Below are 9509 nucleotides of genomic sequence, written 5' to 3'. Positions count from 1 at the left end.
TGAGGTTGTGATGGGCTCATTTGAATAATCTGGGGACTGGCAGGGAGGTAAGACCCATTAGGTTGAAGACCGGGTTGGGTGCAGCTAGGGGAACTAGCTAAGTGGGGAGGCTTTCTGGCTGGGTGGGAGGCATCTGGAGAGAGCAGAGGAACTCACAGAGGCCTTTGGGACTTGAAATTCTTGAAATTTTAGACTGTATAGTACAATGCCTCAGGCCCTGTGCTCATTTCGTCTTCGTGCCATCCTGTGAGATAGTTACATTTCACAGATGAAGAAATGGAGGTCGGGTAATAAGCCAAAACCGATCAGATCAGGCCTTGTGTCAGCATCTCCTGATTCCAAGCTCATGCCCTCTCTGGGCTGTCCATCCGTGAGAACACCTACAAACTGCAGCTGCATCTCAAAGCAAGCAGAGTGAGTGGGGCTGGCCCCAGGCAACCTGGCCATCTCCAGATGCCCTGAGAAAGCCCTTTCCCCTTTCAGGGCAGGATTCTCTGCAGCTTTACCTCTAACTGGGTTGTAACTAGAGAGAACCTAAGGCCCCCTTTGGCTCCTCTTGATCCTAGACTGGGGAGCTGGTGAGTGGATTTGCATATTAAGTCATTGGCATTTCTATTGATGGTGAAGGTGAGGACAAGCCATGGGTTGAGCTGACCCTGCTGGTAGAGAAAGCTGGCTCCCAGCCCAGCTCCTTAATCACTGCGTGGCTTTGGGTAAACTCATCCTGCTCTGGGCTCCGACTTCTCAGAAGTACCCAGAGGGGGTTGGTTGAATGCCAAGGCTCTTTCAGCTTTGTTGTGCTGTGAACCTCAAGGACTTTAACTGTAGGATATAAAACTCTGTCCATGCAGGTAGAGGCATTTGAAGCAGGTAACGGGAAGGCATTTTTGTTTCTGTAGAGCCAGGGAGAATTACATGGACTTAGTTCCTTGGGATGAATAGATGGTGGGATGCTAGAAGTGAGTCAAGACCCTCCCCCAACCCACAGCCCATCCTTGACTTCACCTACCCCAGGGCATTGCTGAGCATTGCTGGCTGAGGCCTATTTCCAGAAGATGCTCTGGGGACACAAACATCGGTGTAATCTTGCCATCTGGGAGCCCTGAAGCCCCCAGCCCAGACCCGGCTCAGCCAGGCAGGCCCTCCTGCTCCAGCCCTATCTCCCCCAAAAGGAGAACTTGTTACTCCTTTTAACTCCTTCGTTCCTCTCCTGGAGGGTTGCTGAATTTAGCAAATACATATGCAGGCTGCCCAGTTAAGTTCTAAGTTCAGACAAGTATAGAAAAAGTTTAAATATAAATATGTCTCAAGACTTCCCTGGGACCAAGCACCTGGAACCTGCCCCCAATCTTAAGGGCTTGGGTCCCTGCTGTCTCCAGGGACAGAATTGTGTCCGCTTGGTCCAGGGCCTTTGTATCTGTATTTATGATGCTGATACAACAGATAACAATAATGGCAGCCAAGGAAACTGAGTCTAAGCTCATGCAGCTGGAGTGGTAGGCTGGACTCGAACCTACATTTTTTGGTGTCCATTCTGTGCCCTTCCCACAGCACCAGCATGGATTTGCCGAGAGAGCTCATAAAAGAGGAGTCTGGCACAAGCCTGCCGGCTCCTTGCCATGGGTCAGGTGGCCGCGCTGCGGTGCGTGCAGAGAACAGCGGGTGTGCCCTGTCCCTGCACAGGGCCGACCAGCCCACCAGGCAACATCCAGGCTGCAGGCCAGACTGCTTTGCAGGGGCTGTGTTCGATTCCACCTCTCCGTCTGCCTACGAGTGCAAGTCCTCGTGACATCCCCCCTGGTGGCCTGGGCTGCTACTGAACCATCTGCTCCTTAGCTGGGCCTGCAGCTGGGAGCTCCTGCATGATGGAGATTTCTCCTGGCCATGGGCCTCTGAAGCCAACCTGATAGGTGGGGACACAAGTGGTGACCACACATCACAGAGGTGAAGACAGGCTCCTGCGGACGCTTTTCCCGATTCCATTCGGAAAGACCCACGAAAACTGGGGTAGGGAGGGCATGTATTTTTCATCTCATTTTAGAGGTGAAGTGAAATTAACTTCTTCAAGATGATATAGTACATAACTGGAGAGCCAGGACTGGCATCTACTCTGTGTCCTGGACTCATGATCCCTCAAATCTGCAGCCACTCCCTGGGGGCAGAGCCTGAAAACAATGGCGCTCAGCCCTGGCTGCATATTAGGATCACCTGAGAGCTTTAAAACACACAGGTACAAGCCCTAGAGATTCTGGTTAAGTGTCTGGGTGGGGCTCAGACACCACCAGTAGGTGTTAAAAGCTCTCCAGGTGATTCTAATGAGCATCCAGGGTTGAGAATCACCACTGAGGAAGAGATGGCACGGGGTAGAGGGTTCCCTGATATACCCCACACTGGAATCTCCTGGGAATCTTTAAAATATTGCCACCTGTCTCCCTCCCCTAGCTATTCTGCTTTAATAGAGTGTGTACCCTGGGCATTAGGATATTTTTTTAAAGCTCTCCAGGTGATTCTAATATCAGTTTGGAAACCATTGGTATAGGATAGGGGTCCTCCAAGTGTGTTCTGCAGACCAGCAGCAACAAGACCACCTGGGAACGTGTTAGAACTGCCAAATCTCAGGACCAGAATCTGCATTTTAACAAGTAATTTGTATGCACATTCAAATTTGGCCTAGGGAATGATGTGATGAAGAGGCAGGCGAGGGTATAATTTTTTAATCAATCCATCTGCTCATTCATTTCTTTGGTCATTTACTGATAATCACAGAGCATTTGCTATGTGCTAGCAAGTGCTGGGCACTGCTAATTTAAAGACAAATAAGGAGGCTAGGGGTGAGGGAAGAACATAGCTGTCAGAACACGAGGGCGTGCAAAGGACTCATCTTGCAGGGCAGGTGTGTTCAGAGGCCACGGGGGCTCTATAGAGGTGGACATGTGGGATGGGATGGGGAAGAGTGTTCTGTGCCCTTCCAATGAGCCTCAGCTTTAGCTGTGGAGGATGAGGTGTCTGTGGAGGATTTAGGTAAGAAGGAATAGAATGTCATGATTCAGATGGGTCTTCTAAAGAGAACTTTAGAAAAATAAGTGGAAAAACTGAACTAGATGGAACCTGGTAGCCACAGAGACCAAATGGGACTGTTAGACGCCTAAGAGTCTAAAGATGGGGTAGCGAGGAGGACCAGGCTTGAGAGATGGTTCTGAATGAGGATCCACAGGATTGCGGGGCCGATTGCATATGAGGTGGGAGGGAGAGGAGTTGATCATGACCCTCAGGTGTGCAGTTTGGGCAACTAGGGGGAGGGGGCACCATTCAGTGGGATAAAGAACACAGGAGGCAGAGCAAGTTTGGATAGGCTGGGAGGCAGCTGTGTGTTTGCCAGTGGAGCTAAAGAGAGAAGTTGGGGTTGGCTGTACACCTGGGGGTCAATAGCATCCAAGGGTTGTTGAAGCCATAAGAGTAAGATCATTTAAAGATGGAAAGGGAGAGGAGGGGGATAGACAGAATAATGGGGCTATATTACTTAAGAGGGGATAGGAAGAGGAGAAAAGAAAGGGGGAAGGAGGGAGGAGAGGTGGGAAGGATCCAGCAAAGACACACTTGAAAGAATGGATCAGAAAAGGAAAAAGAGGAATGCCTGGGTGGATCTGTTGGTTAAGCAGCAAACTCTTGATTTTGGCTCAGGTCATGATCTCAGGGTCCTGGGATTGAGCCCTGTGTCGGGTTCCATGCTCAGCGAGGAGTGTGCTTAAGGATTCTCTCTCTCCCTCTCCCTTTGCCTGCTCCCATTCATGCTCTCTCTCACACACACAATTAAATAAATCTTAAAAAAAAAAGAAAGGAAAGGAAAAGGAACATGAAAAGGATACCTAAAATTAAAAACAGACATTCAGGAAAAAGAGCATAGTTCAATGAGTAAAATGCTGCAGAGGAGCATTAGGAGATGAAGACTGAAAATAGGAGTTGATAATTAGGCCATTCGTGACCCCATGGTCCAGTGGCATGGTGATGAGAAGGGCCAGACTGCAGTGGTCAAGGGTACTGAAAAAGAGGACACAGGAAGGTAGATTAATCTCCAACATTGGCGGGGAGAGGGACGGGGAGACAGAGCGGTGGTTTAGAAGAAAAGTAGGACAAAGGGTTTCTGTTTCCTGCTTAACTTGGAGAAGATGAGGCAGCTTCTAAGCTAAGAGGGAAGAGTTAAAACTGGTTAAAGATGCAGAGGGAGAGAAGATAACTAGAGGGATCTTAGAGGCACGGGGAAGACATGTGATTCAGAACAGAAAGAGGAATTCATCTTGGAGAGGAGAGGAATGTTCAAGCAGTTCCCATGAATGTTCTCTATGTTCTCTGACCAGGGGCAAGTCATCTCCTGACAGCCAGGACAAAGTAGTTGGCTGGGCAGCCTCGGGGACACCAGAGTTCTGGGGAGAAGGAGACAAGAGGCAGAACCAGCCAGGTGGGAGACCCACATCAGCAGTGGTCCCAGCAGCCTGCACAGCACTGAGTATTTCCCAGCCATAGTAGCCCAGTTGGTGAGGAGAATAAAGATGGATGGTTTCCTTCAGGTTTGGGAACTGGTTAGGCTCAAGGGCAAGTGAGGAAGGGCATCCAGTGTGCTGCGGAGAAGGCTGTTGACACCATCATTTTCATCAGGGTCAAGTTTTCCTGCCCTTCTCAGGAAGGTCAAATGCAAGCACGGTCAGTCACACCCATTCAGTGAACCTCCTTCATGGGGGTGGGGACTCATGGAGCTGCTGGTATCTTGGCTGACGCAGTTCCGTTTGCAAAGAGGAAGACCCCACAGATGGCAGAAGTAGTAGCTACTCTATATCAACCAGCCCAGGTAGCTCTAGAGACTAGAGAATGCCAGACTCACCTGCCCTCCTGTTGACTGTCCAGCTCCTAAAGGAATCAGAGGATCCAAGGGTTGGAAGGAAGCTTAGCAATCCTCTAGTCCAGTGGTTCAGAAGCAGTGACCCTTGGGGGCATTTTGGAAACATGGGGAGGAGGAGTATTTTTTACTGTCACAATGATTAGAGGAACACTACTGACACTGAGTAGGGAGGCCAGATACGCCCATCCTCTTGCAATGCAAGAGACAGTCCTGTTTCACAAAAAGGCACATATCTCCCCTAGCTTTCAAATGCCTTGCTAAGCAGTAGAAACCTGTTCATAATTACCTTTGAACTCTGGTGTACATATAAACACAGTTGAATTTGCTGAGAAGGTTTCTGTATATAATTCAAAGAGAGATTGTACTTCAGAACTTCACTAAGAGTGGTGTGTTAGTTTAGAAAATCCCATCTCTGAAGGCAAAGCTCCCCACAGTAATTGAGCATCAAAACAACACACCTGTATCAATGTGCATTGGCACCCATTGCATTCATGATGATTCTGCATAGAGATGCAAGCATCTCACTGTTTCCTTCTCTTATGCATCATCATGCCTGAGCATTTATATGTTGAAACACATATTCCTGTATCGTGTCCTTTTTATTTTTATATTTCAATTAGGGAATTGCATTAATTTTTTAAAAATATGTTATTTTTAAAAATAGGTTTTACTCTCTATTATTTTCTTTCAGCATAATAAAGAGGGTATTATCAAATATTTGCTATAAAGGAGGGTGTTTTTAACTCTAGTAGAACTTTTTTTTTTAAGATTTTATATATTTATTTGACAGAGAGAGACACAGTGAGAGAGGGAACACAAGCAAGGGGAGTGGGAGAGGGAGAAGCAGGCTTCCTGCTGAGCAGGGAGCCCGATGCGGGGCTTGATCCCAGGACCCCGGGATCATGACCTGAGCGGAAGGCAGACGCTTAACTGACTGAGTCACCCCGGTGCCCAACTCTAGTAGAATTTTTTTAAAAATCCAGCCTTATCTCTTGACCAGTGAGTTGAATTCTCTCCACAGCAACTCTAAATGCTGGTTGTCCAGATCTGCTTGAACATTTCCAGGGCAGGGAACTCATTACCTTTGTAGGTGGTCTGTCCCGTCATCAGAAAGCTGGCTGAGCTGAGATTACATGTGAGGGGCTGAACCTGTCACTGAGTATCTTCCATCCTCTCCTTGTCCTATTCATGTCCTTCAAGCCACATGGAAAATGTCAGTCCTTCTATATGAGATCTCTCTGATATTTGTAGGCATAGAATGCACATCCTCCTATGCCCCCACCATCATTTTCTTCTCCAGATAGAATGTTTATAATACCTCACCGTTCTGTATGTGACATGATTTTTGTGTACTTTGTTATCTTGGCCAAACAGGCATTGTAGTAAGCGTGAGGGATTCGGAGAGATCAGTAGGTTTCCCTTCCATTCATGGATATTTTACAGACTGTTGACCGATGCCATTCACTGTGCTCAGCTCTGGCGACCAGAGATGGTTGAGAAAGAGCTGTTGTCCGTAGGGGCTCCGCCAGTGGTGAAACAGTCGCGTGAAATGACAGATTGAACATACTCCTATTTCCCTTCTCTCTCAAGACCCATCTAGACTTAAAGGAAGGGGATTTTGTTTAAAAAATATTAACAGACAATGATGAGGAGAGATCATCAGCAGATGAGAGGTTTCCATAAAATTCTAGAATAAGAGTAGATGAAAGTATGGATGGTCTAGCAGAAGAGTGGAGAATATGTGAGCTTACAGTGCTCAGAGAAAGGGGTATGGAATAGAAGGGGCTTATTTGCCCCTGGAGAGCCCCTGATAACTGGTCCCCAGAGGGCCAGCTGTGACAAAAGGCAAGAATGAGATCTGGTACCAGAAAAGGGAGATTCACTGAAAGTCTGCTTCTATAACAGTTGACCCCTGCCACCAAGCAAAATATTTACAGCCAGGGCACTGGAGGTTTCTTCTTAGGAAAGTTGAGTGGTCCCAGAAAACAGGCACGTGAGGGTCCCCACATAACAACCAGCTCCAACTAAGAACCCAAAACCTAACTCAGCCGCTGAGAAAAGCCCACCCATGCACACACCACTCCCAAATGACATTTCAATGTCTTATTCTTAAATATATGAATGGATAAAGATAATCCACCCTGAGGAGAGTCTACAACACAATGAAAATGAAGGAAACACAGAGAAAAAGAAGACCCCTGAGGAAATGGGAAAAACATAGGAAACGAAAACAAAACAAACAGAACCTCTAATTAATGTCCATGGAGACGGGAGCAAAGAGGAAAACTCGGAGGACAAGAAAGTGTTCTTGGAAGTAAAAACATTTTGAAAATGGCTGCCAAAACAAAACATTCAGGAGAATTGAAGATGAAATGAAGGAAATCTCCTGGAAAGTAGAAGATGAAAATTCAATATAATTGGCACATGAATTTGAGGGAATGTCCCAGAAAGCAGACTAACAAGACTGATGGAAAAGATGATAGAATGAAAAGAGAATCAATTTGTTACATTCAGATTGGACTAATAGGAGTTCCAGAAAGAGAAAATAGAGAACAGCAAGGGCAGAAAACCCAAATCAATAATACAGAGACATTCTCAACCCAAAAGTGTAACGGTCAGTACAGAGTCCATTCTAGGACAAAGAATAAAAATAGACCCACAGCAATGTATGTCCACCTAAAATTTCAGTAAATTGGGGGCAAAGAAAATAACCAAAAGATGTTCAGAGAGAAAATATAAAATCTCAGTGAACATTTCAGTGGCATGAGAATTCCAAATGGCAGCACCAGACCCCAGAATGCAGAGGAACCAGACCTCCAGAGCTAAGAGAGAAAGTAATTTTAATCCAGATTTCCACCCTCAGACAGATTTCATCAAGCGTCAGAGTTAAAAAAAGACATTTTTCAGGTATATAAGGACTTAGCATCCCATTTAAGGAAGTTATGAATAATGTGCCCCACAAAATAAATAAATGAGGCAAGAAAGGCAGAGAGAAACATTGAGAAACCGTGGTTCCAATCTGGAGAGCAGTCAGAAGAAGTCCCAGGCTGATAGCTGTGCAGTGAGCTCGGGGAACTGTGTCTGGCTTGGAGCCTGAAGACAGGGCGCTCATGGCAGGGGTCTCCTGATGAAAGGGAGACTCCATGAGGCTTCTGGGGTGCCGGAGCTTCTGAAGAAAGCAGGGAAAATGTTTACAGGGGATCATGACAAAAATAAAATAAAGACAATTAGAAATTCCTAGAAAAACAAAAACCTACACAGGCAAGTAAAATTTAACATTTGTACCCCAGTTGAGTCTGCAATGGTCATATTTACGTCATCACAACAATGTAAACACTATTTAACCAAAGATTGTGATAGAATGGGAGAGGCCAGGTGTAGGCAGTATAATAGAACTGAACCCTCATCAGTTATATAAGAAGTAAAAATGATGAATAAATTTGACAAATCAAGACATAACTTTATAAATATAGAGAGAGAGATATGAAAGTAAATACCAAATTTATTTCAAAGAATTAAAAGTGGTTGCCTCCAGGAAGTGGGACTGGGGCCAGGAAAGGTGGCCCTGTGTTGGTTTCTATTCATAATCAGCTTTTTGATATAATTTGTTTTTTTAACCATGTGCACATATTGGTTTCATACATGTGCATGTTCACACACTCATTCATTCATTCATTCATTCATTCATTGAAAACCATCAAATCAAAATGCAGTAAGTGGTGAACAGCATGCTTTGAGTAAAGATGCACACAAGGTAGACCCAGAGGTTGGGGGGTGGTTAGGATGACCAGCACAGGCTTCGGTATTACTAGAGCAGAGAACCCAAAATGGGCTGTGGGGAAATCAAAGATGGCTGGATGGGGCCAGGCCACAGGAGCCCTATAGACCCTGTCAGGAGCTTGGACTTCATCCTGGTGTCAATGGGGAGCCACTTATTGTAAGAAGGAAAGTGACATGGTTGACTTTGTGTTTTGGAAATACACTGTGACAGCAATAATTCTGGAAGCTGGGTCTAGAAGAGTCAGGAATAGAGAAGGAAAATCCATGTAGGAGGCCATTGTCATAACCCAGGTGAGGAGTATATGAAGCGCTGAATCAAGACCATGGGCAGGGTGGAGGGAGGCAAATTAAAACAAATATTTAGAAGGTAAATGTGTGGCAGGACTTAATTGACTGAAGAATGGGGTAAGTAAGAGGGAGAAAGGGAGAGATGGGCAGATGGTGGCGCATCTCGCTAAGATGGGGCAGAGGTTTGGTGGTAGAAATGATTGGTTTGGTTTTGAATGTGCTGAGTTGAGGGGCTTGCAGGAGACCCAAGTGGGGATGTCTAGAAAGCTGTTGAGTATATAAATGGATGCTCTAGGGATAGGTCAATCCAGGAGCCATGGCCTTGGGAGCTGTCAGCTTGTGGTGGACAGTTGGGGTGGTGGCCCAAAGAAAGCATCCAGTGAGAAAAGCAGGGGACCAAGGACAAAAGTCTAGATTTTAGTATTTTAAGGGACAGACTGATAATGCCCTGGATAAGTTGAGCATCTTTTCATATATTCACAAGCCATTTTTATTTCCTCTTCTATAGTATACCTCTTCCATGTTTTGATTATTTTCCTATTTATTT

This window comes from Mirounga angustirostris, unplaced genomic scaffold, assembly GCF_029215605.1.
Source record: "Mirounga angustirostris isolate CCGP_5_RB_7025 unplaced genomic scaffold, mMirAng1.0.hap1 SCAF_12, whole genome shotgun sequence".
NCBI classification, from domain to species: domain Eukaryota; kingdom Metazoa; phylum Chordata; class Mammalia; order Carnivora; family Phocidae; genus Mirounga; species Mirounga angustirostris.
Note: the sequence above shows the minus strand (reverse complement) of the source record.